At 52.9% G+C, this 25,164-nt stretch overlaps 1 long non-coding RNA gene across 1 annotated transcript; it reads right to left on the minus strand.

Moving 5' to 3' along the window:
• Window positions 1-11,194: 11,194 nt before the first annotated feature.
• LOC115501368 lies at window positions 11,195-25,120 on the minus strand. Its single transcript, XR_003964777.1, has 5 exons — window positions 25,039-25,120; window positions 17,778-17,900; window positions 17,054-17,150; window positions 12,423-12,493; window positions 11,195-11,664 (listed from the first exon to the last, which is right to left on the minus strand). It is a non-coding gene; the product is annotated as an uncharacterized LOC115501368 (long non-coding RNA).
• Between the last annotated feature and the right edge of the window lie 44 nt (window positions 25,121-25,164).

Genomic DNA, 25,164 nt, shown 5'->3' on the forward strand with positions numbered 1-25,164 from the left:
TGAGAAAACCCAGGTCCTGAATCTGAACGTATGCTTTTACCCTCGAGGGACAGCTAAGGCACTCAGTGAGGACACAGTCAGCCGACGTGGCTAATTCTACAGGACAGATGACCCCGTTTCTTCAACGACAACAACAGAACGACATGAAAACCAGAGCAGGAGGGCGGAAAGTGTCATAAATGAAAAGACCCAAAACATGTCACCCTGAGGCCGCGTGCAGACCTTGTCTGCACCCCGAGCCGAACAAGGCCAAAATAGGCATTTCTGAGGCAACCAGACAAAACAGAACACGGATTATGTTATCTGAAGGAATTACGGTTGGTTTTGTTGGATGTGACGATGGTATGATGGTTGTGTTAAAAACAAAACAAAACAAAGTCCTTATCTGCTAGAGATAAGAACTGACGTATTAATGGGTGAAATAATGTATCTGAAATTCCCTTTAAATATTCCAGGGAAAAAAAACAAAACAAACAACCCGCATGTGAGGGGGTCATCAGGCAAGAGCTCGAGTGTTGCTAAGTGTTGAAACAGGGTGGTTGGTATGAGGGGGTTCTCTGTACTGTTTTCTCTGCTTCTGTCCATGTTTGAAAATTCCAAAGGGGCACCTGGGTGGCTCAGCCGGTTAAGCATCTGACTCTCCTTCTCTGCTCGGGTCACGATCTCGCGGCTCGCGGGTTCACCACAGGGAAGAGAGGCAAGAACCCTGGGAGTCTGGCCTCCATGAAACGGGAACAGGTTTTTTGTTGTTGTTGTTGTTGTTTTTAAGTTTGCTTTTATTTATTTTGAGAAAGATACAGAGAGCCAGTGGGGCAGGGGCAGAAAGAGAGAGAGAGAGAGAGAGAGAGAGAGAGAGAGAGAGAATCCCAAGCAGACTCCACGCTGTCAGCCCAGAGCCCAAGGCAGGGCTCGAACCCATGAACCGTGAGACCGTGACCTGAGCTGAAATCAAGAGTCGGACGCTTAACTGACAGAGCCCCCTGGGCGCCCCAAAACTTGGTTTTCTTAATTTTTAACTTAAGCGTTGTGTGTGTGCATGCCTCATAGAGACGATGAGAGGGGAGGGTGCTGGTTTCACAGCCGGACCGTTCAAACACCCTGACGAAGGTCCCACTGTGGCGGCTCACCCCACGTTCCAGCCAAGCCCTTCAGCGACCATCATCGGCCTCTTGAACTCCCATCTGTCACGTCTAAGTCCACTCAGTCAAGACCATTCCTCCGACCTCCCTCCCTGGGCCCCTTGGCTTTTCCTGGAGTAGCCCGTTCTAGTTACCATCCCCCAGACTGCCGCTACCTTCACCCCCTCCTGACATGAAGCTCACCGCCAACCCTCCCCCAACCTAAATTCCTCCTCCTTCCGATTTTGCTCAAAAGAAGGTAGAGGGGCACCTGGCGGGGGGGGGGGGGGGCTCGGTCGGTTGAGTGTCTGACTTTTGATCTCCGCGCAGGTCATGCTCTCACGGTTTGTGGGTTCGAGCCCCGCCTCGGGCTCTGGGCTCACAGCGTGGAGCCTGCTTGGGATTCTGCCTCTCCCTCTCTCTCTGCCCCTAACCCACTCACATTCTGTCTCTCTCTCAAAAATAAATAAACATTAAAAACAACAACAACAACACAGAGGCAGGCTTTGAGACCCACTCGTCGGCAGCCCACGGCGGAGGGCATCTCTCTGCACGGCCTCAAGCACCCTCCCAGAACTGGTCTTGCCTGGGTTGGCCTTGACATCCCCCCAAAGACGGCCAGGAATAAGTCTGGTGTGTGCCCACCAATCGTGGTTTATAGGCACGCACGCTCTGGAATTGTATTCCAGTTCCCGCATGCGGTCAGTGACCTTGGCCAAGGGACTTAGCTTCTCTGGGCCCCAATTCTCTCATCTTTGAAGTGGGCAGGGTAGCAGAAGCAAGTGAAATAACACATCTTCAGCACCCAGCATCGTCATTGTCCAGTTGCGTCCCTACTGCGTAAATGATTTCACTGGTCTTTATAAAACTCGCCTGGCTCCAGACCCTGTGGTGGAAGAGACTGGGGTTTTAAGAAACTGGGAGGGTCGAGGAATGGGCTCTGGTAATTCAGGGCAGAGACGGGCGGCAGTCAGGATTCTTACTCCCAGGCTGGGGCTCGTCCTTCCTGACCAGCTAGGTCCCGTCTGCCTCCTGGTCAGTGGCTTTGCTTGGGGGACCGAAGGCTGGCCCGGCCTGCGATCAGGAGCTGGGGGTGGGGGGGCTCGTGCCCCAGGAAGCCCCAGCTTGCTTTGTGGCACGCACACATCAGGTCACCAGGACAGCTTGGGGAAACAGATATATATCAGATCACACGCCAGAGACCTACCCCAGACCATTACGTCACAAGGTATCGGGCCGGGACACCCACGGTTTATAAAAGTTGCCTCCGGTTTCTCACATGCAGAAGGCAGTGTGTATATCCTGGAACAACACGTCCCTGGGATTTGGAGCGAATTTAAAGACGGGGGTCACCAAAGCCACACTTCCCCCAGAGTGCATGTGCTCTGAAGCTGGTCTCTTCACACTGGGGGCTCGGCCGCTCCTGCGAACACCCTCAAACGTGCACCCACCACTCAAGAGCTGGTCTAACCTCGATCCGTCTGTCTTTGTTTTAGGCTTTTAGGCTTGGGTCCCCACCTGTAACGCGAGCCTGGTGCTCCGGAGGAGATCCGGGCTGGAGGTGCGAACCTCAGAAATCCAGAGACCTCAGGCTGGATGGAGAAAGTGAAGTCCTGACACTGGCTTTGGGGGAATCCCAGTATTTATTTATTTGGGTCTCTTGGAATTCGGGGATTGGCTTCCTGTGCTGGCCTTAAAGCGACCTTCGGGTCCCTAGGAGGGCTGGAGTGCCACCTCCTGCTTGGTCAGACAGTCTGGGGGTGGGGGGGGGAACCAGCCTCCAACATCTGGCAAGGGCAGGCTCTGGGAGCTGGGGGGGTTGTGTCCACACTTTGAAGCCTGCCCAGCCTTGGGCTCCTCTGCACCTGGCCAGCCTCACCTGGGCTGGAGGGGTGGGGAGTGGCAGGGGTGGGGGGTGAACGAGGAGAGTCAGCAGAGGGGGGCCCCTCTGCGGTGGCGGTGGCTGCGTGAGAAAGACTTCAGGGGGCTAGGAGGGAAGAAGGCGAGAGGAGGCGGGGAGGGTCACAGGATCAAGGAAGGGAAATGGCCCGCGGCTCTCTTCCCCCCACATTCCTGCCGGGATTTTTTTTCGGTTCCCTTGGTTATAGAATAGCAATTAGCAAATTCAGTAAAAAGAGCCAGAAATGGAGATTGTTTGCGCATTTGGGGGCCAACATGCATTAGTGAAGGAATGTGACCAGAACTATATATAACCCCTCTCTTGGCCCACCCACCTGTCCAGCCCAGTGAGCGATGGTCTGTTTGTTCTGAGCTGCTATGTAGCTCATTTCGCTCTGGGAGCCCACCATCTGGGCCCGAGCCTCGCTGCCAGTAGCGTTTGGTGACCATATATGGCAAAATGATATATGTGATAAAAAGAAGCCAAATTCTCCAGTTGCGTCAGTCCCCGGAGCACGCGGCCTGCCTGGCTCGAACCCCTCGCAGCCGGGCTCCCGGACTCCTGCCCCCACCCCTTGCTCCGGAAACCCCAGGGACTCAGCGATTGGCTGGGGGAGCGGGGCGGGGGCTCGGGAGGCCCCGCCCCGTTCGCCCAGGCCCGGGGCCGACTTCCCCTGGAGTTTGGGGTGGGATTGAGGACGGTTGATTGAGGACGGTTAGGGGAGGCTCCGAGCTGCAGTGTGTTTGATCCTGGCCCCAAACCAGCAAGTTTAGAATTTAGGAGTGATAAACCCACGTTCCTTCCGGAAAGCAGCCTGGTTGGGGGGGGGTGAGGGGGAGGAGGGTGCCGGTGTGTATGTGGGTAGCGGGGTGGGGGGCACAGTCCCCCCGCATCTCCAAGGATATGATGAACCCTCATTCCTCGGACATCCCTGCGGTGGCCTTGACCTTAACACACCAGGAGAAAGTTTAGGCTAGACTGTTAGTGGGGGGAAAGAAAAGAAAAGAATAGAAAAAAGAAAAGAAAGAAAAGAAAAGAAAAGAATATATATTTTTTATATATATTATATATATTTATACATATTATAAATTATAAATATAAATATTAATTATAAAAATACATATTTATAAATATATATTATATATATATTTATATAGTATATATATATATCTATTATATATATCTATATATATATATATATAAATTTTTTTTTTACCCTCTCCCATTCTTTCTAATCCAGTGCCCTGTCCCAGCAGCCAAACCCCACAGCTACGTTCACCCCCTGTGCCCGAGTTCCCACTCTGGGCCAGGTGCTGTTCTGATGCTGGGGGGGACGGTCACCAGCACAGGCAACGGCCTGGCCCTTCCAGCAGCCCCCCCCCCCCCTCCCCGGGTACCTAGCCATTGCTGTAGGGGACACCCAGCCCAGACTCAGGGGCTCCAGGAGGGTCCTGGGAGGAGGTGACACACAGCAGAGCCTTAAAGGACAAGCAGTAATTTGCCTAATAGTGGCTGGGGATTGGGAACAGAAATTCCAGGCTTAGGGGCAAGAGCTGGGGGAGTGTGGGGTGATGTGAGGCAGGGGGTGGGCAGGGGCCAGAGCAGGGAGGCCTCTTCCGGCCCCAGCCTCCTGTGGCATCTGAGCCCATCCCCCCTGGCAACACGGGCACATACCCCCACACCGGCTTCCGGCACGCGCGCGCACACAGGGATACGCGCAGAGACACGCGCTCCTGCCCTCCCACTGCCCGTGACATTAACAAGGAAATTTAGCAGAAGGGAAGAAGAGGACATTGGAGTCCAAATGAGGACAGGAGAGAAGGCAGGCCTGGGGGAGGCGCTCTGCCAGGAAGCGGGGCGTGTGGGCGGGAAGGCCAGGAGTGGTTGGAAGGGGGTGGACGTTCTAGCAGGCTCTGGGCTCCCCCTTTGGAGAAGGCACCGACAGGGAGGGAGACAGCTGGTCAGCAGAGGTGGGGTGGGGGACCCGAGCGGAGGCTAGTAGCTCGATCTCCTGACACTGACGGTTCAGCTCTGGACGTTTGTGTCTGTGTGTCGGCACCTGCTTTGGGACGGCCCCCGCTCCTGGCCCCGAGGACTGTGGCCCCTCCTTCAGCTCCACTTCTCTGAGCTACCGCAGAGGCAGGGGGTCCCCGAGGAGCTGCTCTGGTGTGGCCCTGCAGGAAAATTCGGGCTGGGGGCCTTGACTGGCTTTCTGCCCTCGGGGGTGCGTACATTGATGAGAAGTGTCCCTGGGCATCCTAGAAAGCTCGAGAGCCCGTCCTGAGGGGTGAGTCTCATCACCGAAGATGCCTTCAGAGACCTGTGTCCACTGAGCATTCGGAGAGGAGGATAAGACTTTAGGGTATGGTTCGATTGTTGCTTCCTCCAGGAAGCCCCCCAGGGCTGTGCAGTGGGAAACGCCCAGCGGGAACAAGGGGCAAAGCGCGATGTCTCTTACGACCCCGACTGTAAGTCGCACGTGATCACTTCCACTGTATTCTGTTGGCCTCAGCAAGTCACCTTGATAGGATATGGGAGGGGACTGCACCAGGGGCATGGTTACCAGCCAGTGACGATCTTTCAGGGCCATCTTAGAGGCTGGTCACTAAGTCTGGGATAACTCGTTATGCAGCCGTAGATAAGCAAACGGCGGATGCCCTTGAAAGGGTACTTGGGCCCAGGGTGACAGGCAGATAAGGTTGGGTGGGACGAAACTCTGGGTCTCTATAATTAGGCAGGATTCTTTCCATTACCAGAGGAAGAAAATTCACTTCGAAATGAAGTTTCGAGAGAACTCTATGGACTCACGTTGCAGAAGAGCCCAGAGACGTAGTCGTGGTTTCGGGAGTAGCTGAAACTGAGATTTTGTGACAAGACGCACCATGGACTGCCGGCGGGGGGGGGGGGGGGGTGCGGCGGCGTGCACAGACAGAGGGGTGCGGTGGAAGGGGGGGGCAGTCCTAGAGAGGATGACGGGTTCTCGGAAGTTCACGGCGCTACTCTCTCCTTCATCGTCTGCGTGTTCAAGCGTCTATCACAAAAGTGAAAAGGGGCAGCAAGAAATCAGAGAGGGCACGCTTCCTACAAGGGCGTCGCTTTCTCGATCCGTCTCTCTTGCTTTGCATGCATATGATCGACCGCACACAGCTGCACGTCACAGCCCTCAAAGCCCAGAGTCCCCAAGACGTTCCCCATGACAAACCCTACCCAACAGCCCTCTTCCTGGTATGGCAAGTCCGTTCCCCCCTGGCCCCCATATCCGTCACGTCTATCGGTCCAAACCGAGGGCACCTGCCTCGCCAAAGAGGTTGGGATAGATTCTGAGGACGAGGATGGCATTTGTCTTCTTGACTTTTCTACCTGCAGTGCTCAGGACCAGGCTTGGCCCATGGCACACACTCCATAAATATCTGTTGGACGGATGCATGAAATATTTTCAAGAAAAAGGGGGTCGTGAGGCTCCAGAGGGTCCAGAACTGGAAGTCAGAATGGAACTGGAAGGGCTTCCAGAACTGGAAGCCACCCCAGGGACCACCAAGACTCCGCTGCAGACTTTCCCCCTCCCGCCGCTGCCCCGCTCTGTTCCCTCCTTTCCACTGCCTCTCCCCTGCTTCCTCTGCTGGCTTGTCTCCATCGCAAGGCGCCTCCCTCCTCGTTCTGTCACCTCCGGTTTCCAGGTCCCGCCTTCCAGGAACCTCGCGTTGTCCCTGACCGCCTTCTCTTGTGTATTTCAGCCCTTGCCGTCAACATCTGAACGTTCTCTAGCTTCTCCCGCCGAAAGAGCACACGAGTCGTCTCTACACACACATCGTTCCCCTCCAGGTAGACAGCCTTCTTCCCCTCCCCGCCAGCGTCTTCAAAGGGTGTCCGAACATATTCCGCGCTCCTGTCTCTGCCTCACGCTCAGTTCTTACCCCTTCCACTCTGGCTGCCTCCTCTGTCGCTCCACTGACATACTGGTGACGTCTGGTGATGTCCTCAATGTTCTCACCCTCGTCTTACGTGACCCCTCGGTCACGTTGGACGCAGTTGGCCCATCTCATCACGAACACATCCGGTCCCAACCCCACCCCTGGTTACCCCATCTCGGCCTCTGTCACGGGCTCATCCCCTCTCTCAGGGTGGTGGCATTTCTTAAGGCCAGGTCCCAGGGTCCCCGTGTTGTCCACTCTGTCCTCTCTCACTGGGCGAGTCACTCGCATTGGGTTATTTAGGCTCTTCTGTCACTATGTATAGGGCTGTGGCTCCTGAGAGAGTCACTGTCCCTTCTCCCTGGCTGAGCACATGTGAGGACTTCCCCATCTCCTTGGGACATGGTCATGAACATGAGCACAAGTGAAATAGGTCATTTCAGGGCAGAAGCTTTAAGAATCGGTATGCAATTCACCATGTCTCCTTTCTCTGCCGTGATCCTAGTGAAAGCAGGCGTCTAGATGGGTGTTTCATCAACCTGATCCTTGAGTGTCTACGACAAGCACAGCCTTCCTTATGACCTATTTCTGGATAGGTAGCATAGGAAGAAATAAATCTTATTGAACTGAGATATGGAGACCTGGATTCTGTCCATCCGTCCATCCATCCATCCATCCATCCATCCATCCATCCATCCATCCACTTATAATCTCTTTGTTGTTTTGGTGTCAGGGTATTGCTGGCCTCATAAAATAAATTCAGAAGGGGTGCTTGGGTGGCTCAGTCAGTTGAGCATCCAACTTCGGCTCAGGTCATGATCTCACAGTTCACAAGTTCGAGCCCCGCATTAGACTCACTGCTATCTCCCTCTCTCTGCTCCTGCCCCCCCCAAAAATAAATAAACGTGAAAGGAAATAAAAATGAATCAGGAAGTGTTCCCTCCTATTCCTTTTTTTTTTCTCCTGACAGATTGTGTAAGTTTGGTGTTATTTCTTCCTTAAATATTTGAGAGAATTCACCAGTAAAACTATCCGGGCTTGAAGTTGTTCTTTGTTTCTGTTTGTTTGTGGGAAGGGTTTTGATCATGAATTCAATTTCTTCGATAGATAAAACTGTTTGGGTTTTCAATTTCATCTTGCATCAGTTTTGAGAGGTTGTAAATTGTTGTTGTTTTTTCAATTTTTTTTAAATGCTTATTTATTTTGAGGGAGAGAGAGAGACAGAGCATGAACAGAGGAGGGTCAGAGTGAGAGGCAGACACAGAATGCAGAGCAGGCTCCAGGCTCTGAGCTGTCGGCACAGAGCCCGACGTGAGGCTCAAACCCACAAACCGCGAGATCTCCTCCTATCTCTCTCCTTGATCCATCTAGTTAGGAATTTCAAATTTCTTGATATTTCAATGGATCAACTTTTGGCTTTGTTAATTTTCTGTTCATCTGTTTCCTTTTAATTATTTTTTTAATGTTGATTCTTGAGAGAGAGAGAGAGAGAGAGAGCAAGAGAGAGCAGGGGAGGGACAGAGAGAGGAGACACAGAATCCGAAGCAGGCTCCAGGCTCTGAGCTGTCAGCACAGAGCCCGACGCGGGGCTCGAACCCATGGACCACGAGATCATGACCCGAGTTGAAGTTGGACACTTAACCAACCGAGCCGCCCAGGCGCCCCTGTTCATCTGTTTCCTATGTCACAAATATTTGCTCTTATCATTATTTGCTTCCTTCCTTCTACTTACTGTGGGTTGACTTTGCTTTTCGTCAAATCCTCTAGCTTTTGAAGCAGAATCTCAGACTACTGATTTTATATCTTTCTTCTTCTTCTTTTTTTAATAAAGCCAAGTGTATTCCCTTAAGCACCCCTTGAGCTCTCTACTACAAATTGTGATGGACTATCTTTCCATGTATCATTCAGCTCAAAATATTTATTTTCTTATTTTCCTTGTCTTAAACACAAGGACAACAGGCTCCATCCAAACTGAGCTGTTTACGCTAAGCCCCGCGTCCCCAAACCAAGATTCAACTTTTTTAAAGAATTTTTTTAAAGTTTCCTTATTTATTTTGAGAGAGGGAGAGAGTGCAAGTGGGGAAGGGGCAGAGAGAGAGAGAGACAGAGAGACAGAGAGAGAGAAAAGAGAGAGAGAATCCCAAGCAGGCTCCACACTGTCAGCACAGAGCCCGACGTGGGGCTCAAACTCATGAACCGGGGATCGTGACCCGAGCGGACGTCAGACGCTTAACCGACAGAGCCACACCCAGGTGCCCCCAAGATTCAACTTAATTCCAGTCTCGGCTCTCCCGGAAATGGAATCTTGGGCCAGTCAGCCAAGAACCACCTAATCAGCACCGATGGTCATCTGCCTGGTAGACCCCAGCCATCCATTAAACGAAAGTGACCCGGTAATAACCAACCCACTTTTTATTTATTTATTTATTTTGCCAGTACAGAACTTCCTTTTTCCTGCGCTCCTCTGCGTATAAAAGTCTTTCATTTTGTACAGCAACTCAGAGCTCCTTTCTCTCTGCTAGATGGGACGCTGCTGGATTCATGAACTGTTGACTGCAGCCAACGAGACCTTCCAGATTTACTCCGTTGAATTCTGTTGTTCAACAAGAGGCAGATCCCCAAGTGATGTGAAGGGGGCAGGGAGGGGTGGGGAGCCTCTAAGTGGGGAGAGGGAAGGATGAGCTTCAGATTACACTACAGCCTTGAGAGCGTCCCCACCGGCAGATGGCCCTGCCACAGTGTCCCCCGCTGTGCTCCCTCCTTGGCTAGCAGCTCCCTGGGGAGGGAGCACTCGGTGTGAACACTGAGGCTGAAGGTGTGGCAGCTGGGGGCCACCAGCCAACTGCGTCCCTCGCAAGAGGGCCTCTGGAAGGGACAGGCGAGTGGTCTCCCTCCGTGGCCACATGGCTCCCTACGCTAGATCATGTTCCTCTGAAACGTACCGTCACAGAACCCTGTTCTTTCCCTTCAGAGGACTTACTTTGGCTGCAACGACACCACTGGGGAGCACTATTTTAAGGCGTGTCTCTCCCGGAGAACAATAGATTCTCTCGCCACCGCGTCTCCCAGACAGGGCGCTGTGTTCCCTCAGTGAACGAGGGACTGGTGATCCAGACTCTCGAATGCCCTAGGAGCAGTCTGGCCACCCGGGGGTGACGTTGGGGAGGGCAGTGGAGCGGTACGCATCTGGGTGCACGGCGGATGTTTCTAGAATGGGCATCTTTGAACCTTCACAAGTCTTTGTGTGTCTTTCTCCTTTGTGACCTCCACCTGACCGGCCCCAGAGACTGGTTCCGGTGGTGAGGAGCAGCGGAGATGTCTGTGAGTCCCCGTCCCCGTCACAGCTGTGAGCCTTTACACCTGACTCTACATATGCCTAACGTGTCCCCCTTACTCTCATCCTCTCCTTCCCGCCAAACCCGCCCTTTGTTCTGTTTCTCTGAGATGTCTCAGCCGGGACAAAGGCAGCCTCTCCGGGCCCGTAACTTCTTTCTGGAACTTACTAACATGGGGAGAGAAAATAAGAACGTTGTGTTAGGCGCGTGGCCTCTAGATTCAGATCCCAACTCCTTCACGTGCAAGTCTCTCTGAGGACTCCTTTTCTCATCAGTACAATGGGAAATAGCACAATGGGAAAACCACAGTGCTATGAAGGGTAAGCAAAATGTCTGTGGCTCTGTACTCAAGGCCACCTTAGCCTTAAGGCTCTGAGAAGTCCTGCAGCAAAGCAACCTCGCTTTCCCCAAACGTATCGGACAACAGGTTGACGAAGGCCAAGTGCATTTGCGATCCTGGTGTTCCGCGGAGAGCGATTCGGGAAACCTGCTCTAGAAGGTTAGGACGGACCTTCAGAACGACTGCAGATGGGATCCCAGATGGGCCTGGTCTCCCGCAGAATTGTTCTGGGTGATTTTGGAGGGTTATGCCTCTGGATTTCCTCGAGGGGATGCTGGAACTCGGTATGTGACATCACTGCTGCCCTCAGGGATGCGTGGATGGCATTCTGTGATGCTCCTCTCTTTGATTATTAAAGGACCATTTCTTGGGTAAAATGGTCACGCTCGTAGAGGCGTGGAATTTTTCTTTTTTAAGTTTATTTGAGAGAGAGCAAGTGTGAGCAGGGGAGGGGGAGAGAGAGAGGGGGAGAGAGAGGGAGAATCCGAAGGAGGCTCCGCGCACTGCCAGTGTGGAGCTCAGTGTGGGGCTCGATCTCACGGACCGTGAGATCATGACCTGAGCCGAAATCAAGAGCCCGCTGCTAACCCACCGAGCCACCCAGGCACCCGCAGGCACGGGCCGTTTCAAGCGGGGCGCACCGTGGGGTGGAGGCCCACCTGTCCCACTCTTCGTTTTAGACTGGGAGGGACTAGGAGGTTCTTAGCTCCTTCTCCCGCCTGGGCACGTGGAAGGAGGCGACAGAAAGGCTGCTGGCTGGAGGTCGGGGGTTAATCGGCCTGAGTCCAGATGGCAAGCGGCTGGCCGAGGCACAAACCAAGGACGGCTTCCTCCCCTTCCCGGCGATTGCAGAGATGAGAAGACAGGGCAGGAACTTGCCACAGATGGGAGAGAGACCGGAGGAATTTGGAAGGCGCCCAAGGGGCCCAGCTCGGAGATAGCGAGGGCGACACGCTTTCTGCTTGGAGGGAACGTTCTTTACGCAAAGAGCAGGCACCGGGTCCTGGTGAGGCTCTGGCTGAGGCTTCTTGGCCACGACCTATCATACCCGTTCCCGTTTCTAAGACAACCGGAGAACCAAATAGGAAGAACGTGAATGGTGATAAGTGGCTGTTGCAGGCTGGGCCGAGCCGGACGAGTCGAGCTCAAAGAGCAGAAGTTTTGAGGCCGGTTCTAAATTTAGAGCCCGATTTTGGAGGGAGCCAAAATGCGCTCTCTGTGCACAAAGTGTGTCAGGAGAATAGAAAATACAGATCCCGGGGAGCGACCGGTACAGAGGGGGGTGGGGAACCCCCTTTCAGCCAACGATGCTAAGAGTGAGATCAACCAGGCTCTTTCCCTTTTTTTTTTTTTAAAGTATCTTTTCAAAGTGAGAGCTTTGCAAGCCCTGTGTATCCCACCCCCTCTTGTCTCTTCCCTGCTGCTTTGAAAAAGTTTTATTTAAATTTTTTTACACATGTATTCATTTTTGAGAGAGAGCGAGAGCGAGCGAGTCGGGGAGGGGCAGAGAGAGAGAGGGAGACACAGAATCTGAAGCAGGCTCCAGGCTCTGAGCTGTCAGCACAGAAGGTACCCTGCCACCCCCCGGGGCGGGCTCTTTCTGTTGACTCAAGCCGAGTCACCCCCTCATTGGACAGCGCACTGGACCGACAGCCATGCCAGGCTGGTGCCACGTGTCCCACACTGAAGTCAACGGAGCCCCGACTTCCCTGCTTCCCACCGCGAACGCTGCCACTGCACTTGAATGCATTAGGGGTCATGAGACCCGGACCCCGGGCCCCCACCCTCCGCTTACACTTTCACCCACGGGCCTCTTACCCTCTGCCTTTGCCGGTGGCTTTGCTAGGACATCCCGGAGCGTTGACCTCTCGGAGTCACGGTTTCCTCACCTGTTAAATGCCAAGTTGCAGGGTTAGGTGGGATCCACCCCGGATGTCTCCTGCATACACACCCGCCCCTCTCTTCCCTCCTGTGCTATCCGGGTCAGATCAGAGAGCATCACTCCGGCAGTGTCCGTATTCACCGGCCCGCCAGTCTCCCAGTGTCCCCATGGCACGGTCCTGGACAAGTCCTTCCGCTCCAGACCTTCCCGCAGCTTCCCACTGCCTACACGGTCAAGTCCAGACAGCTTAGCCTGGCACTCAAGGTCATCCGCGGCCTAGCGTTTTTTGCCTCATTCTCGTCAAGCAGCCACCTGAACGGTTACGCTCCAGGCTCCGTCGTACGCGAAGCTTCTCCACGCTTCTGCACGTCTCACCTGCACCCCGCTGACCGCCCACAGCCTGCTTATTAGCGGTAGGACGTCGAGCAAGTCACTTAAACCCCACGTTGGCGTAAGATTGTTTCCAAAGATGGCCAGAGCAATCCCTTCCATCCCGCGTGTCTTTTGCCACATGACTTTGCCGCTCCTTGCCTGTCGACTCCGAATCCCTTCCCCTCGAACCCGGGCTGGCTCTGTGCCAGTCGCTGACCAGCGTTGTGAATGTGGCGGACGCGATGCCGTGCCACCCAGTGGAGCAGAGATGAGCTGTCCCCGCTGAGCCCTGAGTTCCTGACCCGCCGAATAAACAGTAAGATACAACGGTTGCTGTGCGAAGCCATTACATTTCGGACGGGAGGGGACTGCTGTGCAGCCACAGGCAAGCGAAATCAGTCTCCTGACCCGCAAAATGGGGGCGTCGAGGGTTTCCTGCCTCACAGAGGGCAGGGAGGACTACACAGGTCAGTCGGGGTAAAGCCCTTAGAACAGGGTCAGCGGGACGGAAGCGTTCAGTGAACATTAGCCCCTCGTAACCTGCAGTACCTTGCTTAGCTCTTTCTCGTTCGTCCCCAAGCCCCTCGGGCATATAGTAGGTGCCCAGCAAACACAGCCGAATATCGCATGTCCCCTCCTTCACGAAGCCAGCTCTGATCTCTTTCCACCAGAGGGAGATGACCCTCCCTCCCCAGCCTCCGGTGACGTAGATTACATTCAGCCCCAGCTCCGGCCACTGCTTTCCGCTGGGGACCGTGAGCTCCTTGAAGGCAACGCCTTGCCCGAAATACACGCGCGATGAATACTTGTTGGATGAATGAAAAATGGGAACAATCCATCCGCCCTATCAGCCTACCTGGGCTTAATGGAACTCGAAAGGAGATCAATAAACAGGTGTTTGGGCGCCTCTGTGCGCCTCGGAAGGGACCTCTCTCTGCTGCTTCTGTCTTCTGGTCCCACCGGGTGACCTTTACCCTTTAGGGCAGGAGAGAAGGCAACACAGGATTCTTGACGGAAGTCTCCCCATTTCCTGCCCTAATTGCTGGCTGACCTCCCAGGTGGTTAGAAGAATGGGGTGTGATGTCACAGACCTGGGAAGAACTGGCGGCCTCCCCAAGTCCCCTCCCGTTGTTGGCGGACGCCTGAATTTCCACCACTCGGTGGAAAAACAGTTGATTCCTGAACCATGATTCAATCACACATCAGTTTAATATCTCTAAGCCTTGCCTGGTCCACAGCGGCCGTCAAGTAGGGAAGAATGCTGGATTCCATCTGGCTCAGAGATCTTTAGCTTTAGAAATGACCTGACTAATCTTTTTTTATTTATTTTTTTTAATTTTTTTTCAACGTTTTTTATTTATTTTTGGGACAGAGAGAGACAGAGCATGAACGGGGGAGGGGCAGAGAGAGAGGGAGACACAGAATCGGAAACAGGCTCCAGGCTCCGAGCCATCAGCCCAGAGCCCGACGCGGGGCTCGAACTCCCGGACCGCGAGATCGTGACCTGGCTGAAGTCGGACGCTTAACCAACTGTGCCACCCAGGCGCCCCTCTTTTTTTATTTTATTTCTTTGTTGTTAAAAACATTTTTTTAATGTTAATTTTTGAGAGAGAGAGAGAGAGAGAGAGACAGAGCACGAGTGGGGGAGGAGCAGAGAGAGAGGGAGACACAGAGTCAGACGCAGGCTCCAGGCCCTGAGCTGTCAGCACCGAGCCCGACGTGGGGCCCGAACTCACGAACCCTGAGATCATGACCTGAGCCGAAACCAAGAGTTGGATGCTTAACCGACTGAGCCACCCAGGCACCTCTGGCTTTAGAATTTTAAACTGAGAATTCTTAAACTTATACATAGTATTGGAACATTTCTGAGAACTCAAATTTATTGATTTGAGTTTAATTTATTGGGTGAATAATGTGAATTTACATACTTGGAAAGATTTTGTCTTGTCACACCATTAAAGTACACTAAGAGGAAACCGAACACAATAGATGTTTGCCTGCAATTTAAAATGTTTACGGGAGTTTAACTTGGTCACTGGAATCAAACGTTCAAACTCCTTTTAGAAGTGAGAGTTAAAATATGTTGGGCATAAATAGAATAAGATTTGTAAGCCGGAGCTTAAGGAAGAGAGCTAGATGTTTTGAATTGTAATTTCAGTAAATTAAATACGAATTTTAAAAGTCAGCTAAACCTCTGAATCATCTTTGTCCAGAAAATGAGATTTACGATAAAACCCGCCTGGCAGGATATTAGAGGATTACATTAGAGACACCAGGTTTAAAGGGTTTGGCATCATGACTGTTACACGGGGTGCATTTATTATGACATGCCAGTGATTATTAGTACTATTAACTCTTTTTTTAAATGTGTATTTATTTTGGGGGGGGGGGCGGGAGGGGCAGAGAGAGAAGGAGACACAGAATCTGAAGCAGACTCCAGGTTCCAAGTGCAGAGCCCGACGTGGGGCTTGAACTCACAAACTGTGGGATCATGACCTGAGCTGAAGTTAGAGGCTTAACGGACTGAGCCACTCACGTGCCCCTATTAACTCTTTCTTAAAGGGGAGTATAAAAATGTTCCGGGGTAAGAGGGATGTTCTGAGATACAGGATGTGAGGCAGAACATCGTGGTGCCAGGGATAAGAGTCCAGCAAATACCGTCATCCCTCAGTCCCTCTCTGGCTAGCAGGGCTCGCCCTCATCCTGTCCGGGTCTCCCCGAAATGTGGCCAAGTTCTCCAGCAGAGATGGCGCGTGGCCCATTATCATTACACCACCCAAGGTCCCCTTTGCCAGAGCCGGTGGGAGGCACATCTCTAGGCTCGCGCCCAGCCTGCAACCAGCCGCTGATGTTTGCTCCAGGCGCCGTTCTAGGCGGTAGAACGTTGCAGAGAACACAGACCACAGCCCTTGACCTCCCAGGGCTCTCATGCTAATAGGGGAGACACATACTACTCAGAATCGAAGAGGTTCCAAGAGGATACTTTGTGTAGAAACATCTACAGGGCAAGGGGAGGGGAGAGCCAGGGGGGGGGGGTGGGGGGACTGAAGTTCAAGAACGGGTAGTCATGGTCAACCCCCTAGAGGAGGAGCCATCTGAGCCAAGACTTGAAGGAGATGAGAGCAAATTGGACACACAGGGAACAGCCAATGCACCTTGGTGGTGCCTCATGGCCTCCGTGAGGACTTTGTCTTTTGCTCTAAATGACGCCGGGAGCCATTGGGATAGTTGGAGAAATTCATCAACTGTATATTAGATATTAACCCATATCGAATTCATGGGTGCGATAATTCCTATTTTTAGTGTATGTGCTGCCGTGGCAAATACAATGGGTGTCATAAATCCTAATAAACTGAAATAAAATTATCCAGTGTTACTGTTCTTAGAAAAACACGCTAAAGTATCTGGGCCCGAAGGGTCACGATGTCCGCAACCTGTTTTCAAGTGAGTAGGAAAAAAAAAAGAAAAAGAAAACTAGTTCTTTGTCATAGTTATCTGCGGTAGGTCTAGGGAATACGTTACCTCAGACTTAGGGGCGTAAAAGAATATCACACATATTTTATGAGGGGTTCGGGGATCACCACTATTCATTTTTCACTTCGTTACTATCTTACAAAGTTATTTTTGTCCTGGAATGTTAACCGAGCTCTGATCACGCTCCAGCTACTGCGTTCAGAATCGCGGAGATGCGAAGATCAACACAGATCCTTCCGTGAAAGAATATACCTTTCATTCGTTTGATTCACCCCCCAAACACTTAATGAGTACCTACTGTGTACCAGGCACGGCTGCCAATAATGCTCACACACCTCTGAATACGCCAAAACCTATTCCTGCTCTCATGGAACTTAAATTACAGTGGAGCTAGCTAAAAACCATGAACAAAGAGGAAAGTTAAGTAGTCATAGGTGGTATAAAAGAGTATATGGGATTTGGATAGTAGAGAGTGATGGGGTGGCTGCTTTAGACTGGCTGTCAGCCAAGAAAGGGCTGAGAAAGTGAGATCACGACAAAAGAAAAACAAAAAAAACTAATCCCCAATAATATGATTTCTGAGGATCCGAAATCTAGAGCAGCTTAACTGCGTGATTCTGGCCCCGGGTGTATCATGAAGTGTAGTCAAGATATTGACCAAGGCTACAGGCATCTGATGGCTCATCTAAGGTGGGAGGACCCACTTCCGAGATCTACTCACATGGTTATTGGTGGGGGAGGACTTTGTTCGCCGTGTAGACTTCCCCACCAGGGTCGCTTGAGTGTCCTTGTGACATGGCAGCTGGTTTCTCCACAGACTGAATGGAACCCAGAGAGAGAAAGGAGGAAACCACAGTGCTTTTATGACCTACTCTTGGATGGCAGAAACCCTTACTCCCGCCATATTCCTTTCTTCCCAAGCGAGCTGGGAAGCCCAGCCCACACTCAAGGGGAAGGGAATTAGCTCCACCTCTTTGTAGAGCAGAGTATCAAAGCCTACTCTTTGCAAGTGCTACACAAGCTTTGTACCTATAATGATTATTAGAAGGAGTATTTTAAACTCTGCTGGTACCTCCCATGAGGAGGGGCACTGTGTGGACCGTCCGCTAACCAGTCCTCAGCTTGCTCTAAGAGGCAGAGGGGATCCTGGAGGGCACATGCAGGAAAAAATTGTGGGGAAGGAGAAAAGGATGGGCCAAAACTTGGCATAAATACCACCCTTACCCTCTGTCTTCATCACTCCTGCTGTGTCTCAAGAAGGAAGAGGCCACTAGGAGTTACCTTCACGTTTTCAGCGATACCTTCCCCCAGCAGGGCTGGGGCAGCATGGGGAGGTGGGTGATCACTGTCTCCAGCATCCCCTCTCTGGTGCCTCAGACCCACACTTGGAGGGGACTGCAGGCACTCAACGTGCACACGATGGCAACGATGCTGGAAGTTCTCACCCTTGCTATTTGTTGACGCGGCTGAATCTTCCCATCTGTGTGTTCACTCCTGACACTCGCTCGTTAGTTAAGGACCACAGTGTTGATGGAGACAGGCATCCTGGTCCCAACCTCCAGGCTCCTCTGGAGCAGAGTGAAACAGAATGATGGCTCGTGAATTCTTTCAATCACCGGAATCACAATGACAGAAAATATTCCAGACTTCCTGTGTCCCAGGTACGTAATACGATGTACGTACATTAATTGATTTATGTCAATTATGTCATAGCATAATTGCATATGTCATAGCATAGCATAGCATAGGTTGTCATAGCAATCCTATGAGCTGCTTGCAAGGCTCTCCGTTTTACAGATGGGGAAACAGAGGCACAGAGAGATTAAGAAACATGCTCGAGGTCATGGCGCTCAGAGTTTATGAGTCTGCATTTAAAACCACGATGCGGGGCGCCTGGGTGGCGCAGTCGGTTAAGCGTCCGACTTCAGCCAGGTCACGATCTCGCGGTCCGTGAGTTCGAGCCCCGCGTCGGGCTCTGGGCTGATGGCTCAGAGCCTGGAGCCTGTTTCCGACTCTGTGACTCCCTCTCTCTCTGCCCCTCCCCCGTTCATGCTCTGTCTCTCTCTGTCCCAAAAATAAATAAACGTTGAAGAAAAAAAAAAAAATTTAAAACCACGATGCTAGATTGCCTCTTAAAAATTGCATCCTTTAGGGGCGCCTGGGTGGCACAGTCGGTTAAGCGTCCGACTTCAGCCAGGTCACGATCTCGCGGTCCGTGAGTTCGAGCCCCGCGTCGGGCTCTGGGCTGATGGCTCAGAGCCTGGAGCCTGTTTCCGATTCTGTGTCTCCCTCTCTCTCTGCCCCTCGCCCATTCATGCTCTGTCTCTCTCTGTCCCAAAAATAAATAAACGTTGGAAAAAAAAATTGCATCCTTTTAAAAAAATTTCTTAAATGTTTATTTTTGAAAGAGGTTCAGAATGCAAACAGGGGAGGAGCAGAGAGAGAGGGAGACACAGAATCCGAAGCAGGCTCCAGGCTCGGAGCTGTCGGCACAGAGCCCGATGTGGGGCTCGAATTCACGGACCGTGAGACCGTGACCAGAGCCGAAGTCGGACACTTAACCGACTGAGCCACCCAGGCACCCCCAAAATTGCATCCTTAACGTTGTAAGTAATAAAAATTCAAGCAGGAGATGGAACTTAAATAGTATATAAATAATCGAGAGTTAAGATTTGGGAACCCAGAGATCCCAGGTAATGTGCAATGCTAAGCAGGCAGGGGCCTTCAAATACTGAAGCCAAGAAAGTTTCCATCTGGATTCTGAAGAGCCCCAGGCTTCCTGAGGCGTCCCAGGATCTGCTGTCGGGAGCCGGGAAGATCTGTGGACCCTCCGCACCCCGGTCCACCCACAACACCCCACTTGGATCTGTCGCATTATTGTTCCCCTGCAAGTCCTTGGGATTCTCTCTCCCTCTCTCTCTCTGCCCCTCCCCTGCTCATGCTCTGTTTCTGTCTCAAAAATAAAAACATTAACAAATTTTGAGTTAAAAACAATTATCCTTTAGTAACATGGTCTCCTGTGGCCACTCGAGCCACCTTTTTTTTTAAGTGTATTTATTTATTTCGACAGAGAGTGTGTGAGCGCATGAGCAGGGGAGAGACAGAGAGAGAGGGAGAGAGAATCCCAAGCAGCCTCCGTGCTGTCAGCACAGAGCTCTATGTGGGCTGGATCTCACGGACCCTGAGCTCATGACCTGACGGAGCCACCCGGGCCCCCCTGGGCCCCCTCCTTTTGTGCCCCATCCAGTTCATTCTACACACTCAGGAGGTAGAGCCATCTTTTCCGAGGGCAAGTCTGACCATGCTCTTCCCCGGCTTAAATCTGACATGCTGTGTAGACCACACACAGAAGTGCAGGTCTGGCGTGCGCTGAGACGTGTGAGCCGTCACTCTGGGCCAGGCGCCCTGCCTGCCATCAAATGGTGAGGACCCCGTGCCCACCTGACGAAGCTCGGATCTCACCAGACTTGCCTTCCCGGCACAGGACAGACATGGTGTGTGAGTTTTGTTTTTGTTTTTCAGGTTTAAAGACCTATTCCTTTTCTCCTTGCCCAAACCTCATTCCCCAGATCCTAGATTGGGTGCCAAACTGGGTTTCTGAGCCTGTCACTCTAGAACAAAAAAACAAGAAAACTTCTGCTCATAGCGCAGTCTTTGGCCTCGTATTATTGTGTTTCTTTAATAAAACCCTCTACGTGCCCTTCAGGCTAGACTAAAACACAAGATCCTTGGAAAGACCTCCCCACGAGCCCCAGCGTGATCCCACCCTGCCTATCTTCTGTCCTCGCTGTCTCTGGTCCAGTGACCCCAGCCCTTCCAGACCCAGGGTGTCCCATGTTGTGTTAGGACAACCTTCTTCTCGTTGTTCCTCCTCCTCCTCACCGCCGTGTGACTAACCACTGGTTTAATGTCTCTCCCAAGAGACCATAAGCTCCAAGAGGTAGAACCCACATCAGTTGTTTCCCCATCTGTCCCCTTCGCTTCTATCTGGGCTTGGTACATAGGAGGCACTCAATGTCACCGCTATCTGTTGATTGACAGAAGCCCGGGTGTGAGGGGGGAGGGTGGGTGGGAGCAGGGATACTGCCTGGGGTGGCTGTGAAGTGAATTATGGGTAGGGGAGGGTGGCTTCCTGGTCCCTAACTCACAGTCCAGCCTCCTTCCTTGGATTCTGGATGGCACGTAATTGGGCATCTCATTCATTGATCTTCAACTGTGTCCTGGGCCACTGTTTCACCAAATTCTGGTTTTCTTCTGACTCTTCCTGGCCAGCTGGCCTTCCTTTTTGCTAATTTTCCATTACTCCTTGATACAAAAGCACTCCCGGTATCTCAAGATGCAGTAGCTCCCAATAGTTTAGCCCTTCCTAGAAAGGTTAAACAGAGTTCCTGCATGGAACCAACAGTTTGTCTCCTAGGAACGTAACCCAGGAGAGATGGAAACCGATGTCCCCAGAAAACCTTGCACAAGAATGTTCCCAGCAGCACTATTCACAAAGCCAAAAAGGAGAAACAATCCCAATGTCTGTCAACTGATGGCTGGATATGAAAACGTGCTGTGTCTATACAATGGAATATCATTCATCCATAAAAAGGAGTGATGTACCGACCCATCCTATGGCGTGGACGAACCTTGAACACATTATACTAAGTAAATGAAGCAAAAGGCAATAGAGTGATTCCACTTATATGAAAGGCCCAGAATAGGGCCCCCCGGGTGGCTCCGTGGGTTGAGCATCCGACTCTTGATTTCAGCTCAGGTCATGATCTCACAGTTTGTGAGATCCAGCCCCGTGCCGGGCTCTGCGCTGACGTGTGGAGCCTCCTTGGAATTCTCTCTCTCTCTCCCTCTCTCTCTCTCTCTCCCCTCATCTACTCTCAAAATAAACATTTTCAGAAAATGCCAAGAATAGGAGATCCAGAGAGTAGATTAGTAGTTCCTGAGTGCCGGGGTTTGAGAGAAAATGGGAAAGATTGCTGACGGCTATGGAGGTTTTCTGGGGGTGCAGTGATGAAGAGGTTCTGAAATTGTGTCGATGGCTCCACGACTGGAGCCACTGAAATGTATACTTTCAGTGAATGAGCTCTATGGTATAGGAATTCTATCTCAATAAAACTGTTAATAAAAAAAAAAAGTACTTCCTAGTCTTGTTAAGATTCTTGGGAAAATCTACCGAAAGGTAGGGAATTTCTCCTGCCCCCCCCCATCCCTCACTCATGAAAAATCCATACATGCGTGTATGTAAAAGTTTCAAGAAATATCAGGAGATTCCCAGACTGACTCAAGTCCATTCGTTGACCCCCCCAAGAAGGCAATAAGCCCCAGGGGAACCCCAAAGCTATCACTAGCGCATAAATGGGAGGTCAGGTCCACATCTGAAAGGGTTCCTGCCCTCCATGCCTCATCTGGGCCTTCGACACCCCGCCTTGTCACAGTCCCTCTTGTTCTGAGGTCTTTTCTTTCTTTTTTTTTTTTTTTTAATTTTTTTTTCAACGTTTATTTATTTTTGGGACAGAGAGAGACAGAGCATGAATGGGCGAGGGGCAGAGAGAGAGGGAGACACAGAATCAGAAACAGGCTCCAGGCTCTGAGCCATCAGCCCAGAGCCCGACGCGGGGCTCGAACTCACGGACCGCGAGATCGTGACCTGGCTGAAGTCGGACGCTTAACCGACTGTGCCACCCAGGCGCCCCAATGAGGTCTTTTCTTGATTAGTGCGGAAGACAAAGTTTTAACACGGCTGCTAAGACCATCACCCCCTGGTATGACTCCCATGTTACATGGCAAGGGGGAGATGATCTGGATGGGCTTAACCTAATATCATGAGCCCTTTAATTTTTTTTTAATGTTTATTTTTGAGAGAGAGAGAGACAGACAGAATCCGAAGCAGGCTCCAGGCTCCGAGCTGTCAGCACAGAGCCCGACGCGGGGCTCGATCTCACGGACCGCGAGATCGTGACCTGAGCTGAAGTCGGACGCTTGACCGACTGAGCCACCGGGGTGCCCCTCACGAGTCCTATAAAAGCAGAGTTTCTCCGGTTGGGTTCAGAAGAGGAAGCCAGAGGGATGGAAAGCAGGACAATGACTGCGCTGCTGGCTCCAAAGATAGAGGGCATAGGACAAGGAATGCGGGCAGCCTCTTGCCAGAGAGCCAGCACCAGCAAGGAAATGCGGACCTCAGGCTCCCGGCTGCACAGTTATTCTGCCAATAACCCGAATGGGCTCGGAAGTGGGTTGTTCCCTAGACTGTCCAGGAAAGAGCTTGGTCCAACCAACATTGTGACAACAGTCCTGAGGGCAGAACCCGGTGCGTCCTCGGACTCCTGGTCTACCTGTGAGATCATTAGTGCGTGTTGGTCTAAGGCTCCAGGTCTGTGCACAGATTGCACGCGCTGGAAAACACACACAGTTTTGCATCTCTGTGCAGCTGGCTTTGGCTCCGTTGGCTGTTTCTGGATCCAGCCCATGGCCCCGTGCCCTCGAGCACTCCTGGTCTACGTGGGGAGCGGTCTCAACGTCAAAATGTTAAATTTTCAAAGGGGGGAGGGGCGCCTGGGCGGCTGAGTCAGCCAAGCCTCCGACATCGGCTCAGGTCATGATCTCAAGGGTCATGAGTTTGAGCCCCACATCGGGCTCTGTGCTGACAGCTCAGAGTCCGGAGCCTGCTTTAGATTCTGTCTGTCTCTCTCAAAAGTAAATAAACATTAAAAAAAAAAAAAGTTTCAAAGGGGGAAAGCACGTGGAAACATCAGGCCATTGAGGGTGAGTTTCCCAGGTGAGGCCTGCACTCAGCGAGCGTCACAGCGTCTCGGTGTGGGAGAAGCAGAAGTTCTGGAGGCCTGGGCCCGGGGGGGGGCACCGCTTGCCCACGCCATCCTGCTGCGCGCACGCACCTGCTTCCCATAGAGATTGCTAAGACTGAAGGTCCTAGAGTCGGGGAGCTTGCTCAGGTACCTGAGTGATCCACCCACAGCTGGCTTGAAATAAGAAGGTTCCAGAGCCCCTCCAGCCCCCTCCCCCTTTTCTGGCTGGAAGGGCTAACGGGCTCCATGGGGATCGGGGTGTTCTAGCATTGAGAGGAAGTCCGTGAAGGTCTCCCCTCCCCTTGCCTCCCTTTACCCAGAAAACACGGGGAGCCCTGCTTCCTGCCTTGGCTGATGAGAACCACTCATTTCTGGAACCAATCCGTTCTTTCTGCTTTAACGAGCTGGTGTCTTTTCTAGTTGGGAACGCTCTAATCAGGCCCTTTACTCCAGCTTTTCCTTGGAAGGTGATCTCATGCATCTGGGAGCCCAGCTCTGCCCTAATCGGGCAGGCCTTGGACTTCTTTCTGGGGGTCCAGGGCCTAGGGCAGCCGGTGCCGAGGGGCTGGGGGGGGGGGGGGGGGGGGAGGGCCTGTCCCCGGCTGCCCCAGGCGCTCTTCAGTGAGAGAGTCCTTGTGAGGATCCCTGGGCTTTTCTGCATGTGCTCTGCCCCTTTTTGTGGGCTTGGGAAGGAGTTTGCGGGTTTGTGGCTTTGCTCGTAATCAAGAATCTGCCTAGACCCACAGAATTTCTCCTCCCCGGCCGGGGCCGGGCCCCTTTGGAAACCTGAAAAGTGCAGTAGTGTTGGAGTGATTTGTACACACATGTGCACAAACGTGCGGGGGAGGTAAACCTGAGCGTGTTCAATTAAGCAGGAAACTGGACAGTCCGAAGATGAGGAGCAGGGGGGAGGGAGGGGAGGAGGAGAAAGACGGGGAGGGAAGGGGAAATGGGAGGAGGGGAGAGGGGAGGGGAGGGGGAGGAGAGAGGGAGGGAGGAGAGAGGGAGGGGGAATGGGAAAGGTAGGGGGGAGGGGAAGAGGAAGAGAGGGGAAGGGGGTTGGGGCAGGGCTGAGGGGGCCCTAGGCCACCCAGGACCTGGGTTCAGTCCTTGCCGGCTGGTTGTCTCACCCCCACCTCACAGACACAGGGTTTTGGGAAACTGTCGGTCCCACACCCTCTCCCGCCTCCCCGGACACAGCCCAGGAGGCTCAGAGGTTCGGGGAAGCTGGGTTAGAGGCACGGCCTCCGCCCACAGATCCGATCCGGGAGGGCCCTTGACGCCCATGTCCCTCCAGTAAGAGACTCGACCCTTTCCCTCCGAGCACCACCCCCAGAACTGGCCACCCTGGGTTTTCCAGATGGCCTCTCCCCGCGCCCCTCCCACGGAGAAGTCCCTCCGGCCGGGGCCACGTGACACGGAGGGGATGGCCGTGTGGCACTTGGGGCCCGGGCAGCAGGAGCTCCCGGAGCCACTTTCCCTGGGTGTCTCTGGGGAGGGGGCCTGGGGGTCCCAGAGAGACTCCGTGGGAGGCCTGGGGGAGAAGTGAAGCTCGGCAGTTGGCCCCCCTTCCCCGGGCCCCCCTCCTCCGGCTCCTGGGCTCGGTCCCCGGGCCAGGTGTGCGTGCTCGGCTCCCCCCAGGCGGGATGCGGCTTCTGTCCGTCCTCACGGACTCCGGCTTGTGCGTGCGGATTCGGATTCACCCTCCCCGTCTCTCTTCCCCGGCTGCCTCCCGCTGTGGGCTCCCAGCCCCAGCGTCAGCTTTGTACAGGCCACTGACACCTGCCTGAGGTCAAATCCCTGTACTGTAGCCCTTTACACACATCCGTGTGCGTCCTCCGGGGGCTCTAGTCTCTGCTCGCACCCCGACTGGCACAGGCTGGATTCCGGTACTGTTACTCACGCGGGAGGAGCCCAGGTCCTTGAAAGCGGCTCCCGGCACAGCAGCGGCCCTCAGTCAACCGGAAGCAGGCAACCGAATCACCTGGCGGGGCTTATTAAACCCCCTCCGTGGCTGGGTCCCGCCCCC

The sequence above is a fragment of the Lynx canadensis genome, chromosome E1 (genome assembly GCF_007474595.2).
Source record: "Lynx canadensis isolate LIC74 chromosome E1, mLynCan4.pri.v2, whole genome shotgun sequence".
NCBI lineage: Eukaryota > Metazoa > Chordata > Mammalia > Carnivora > Felidae > Lynx > Lynx canadensis.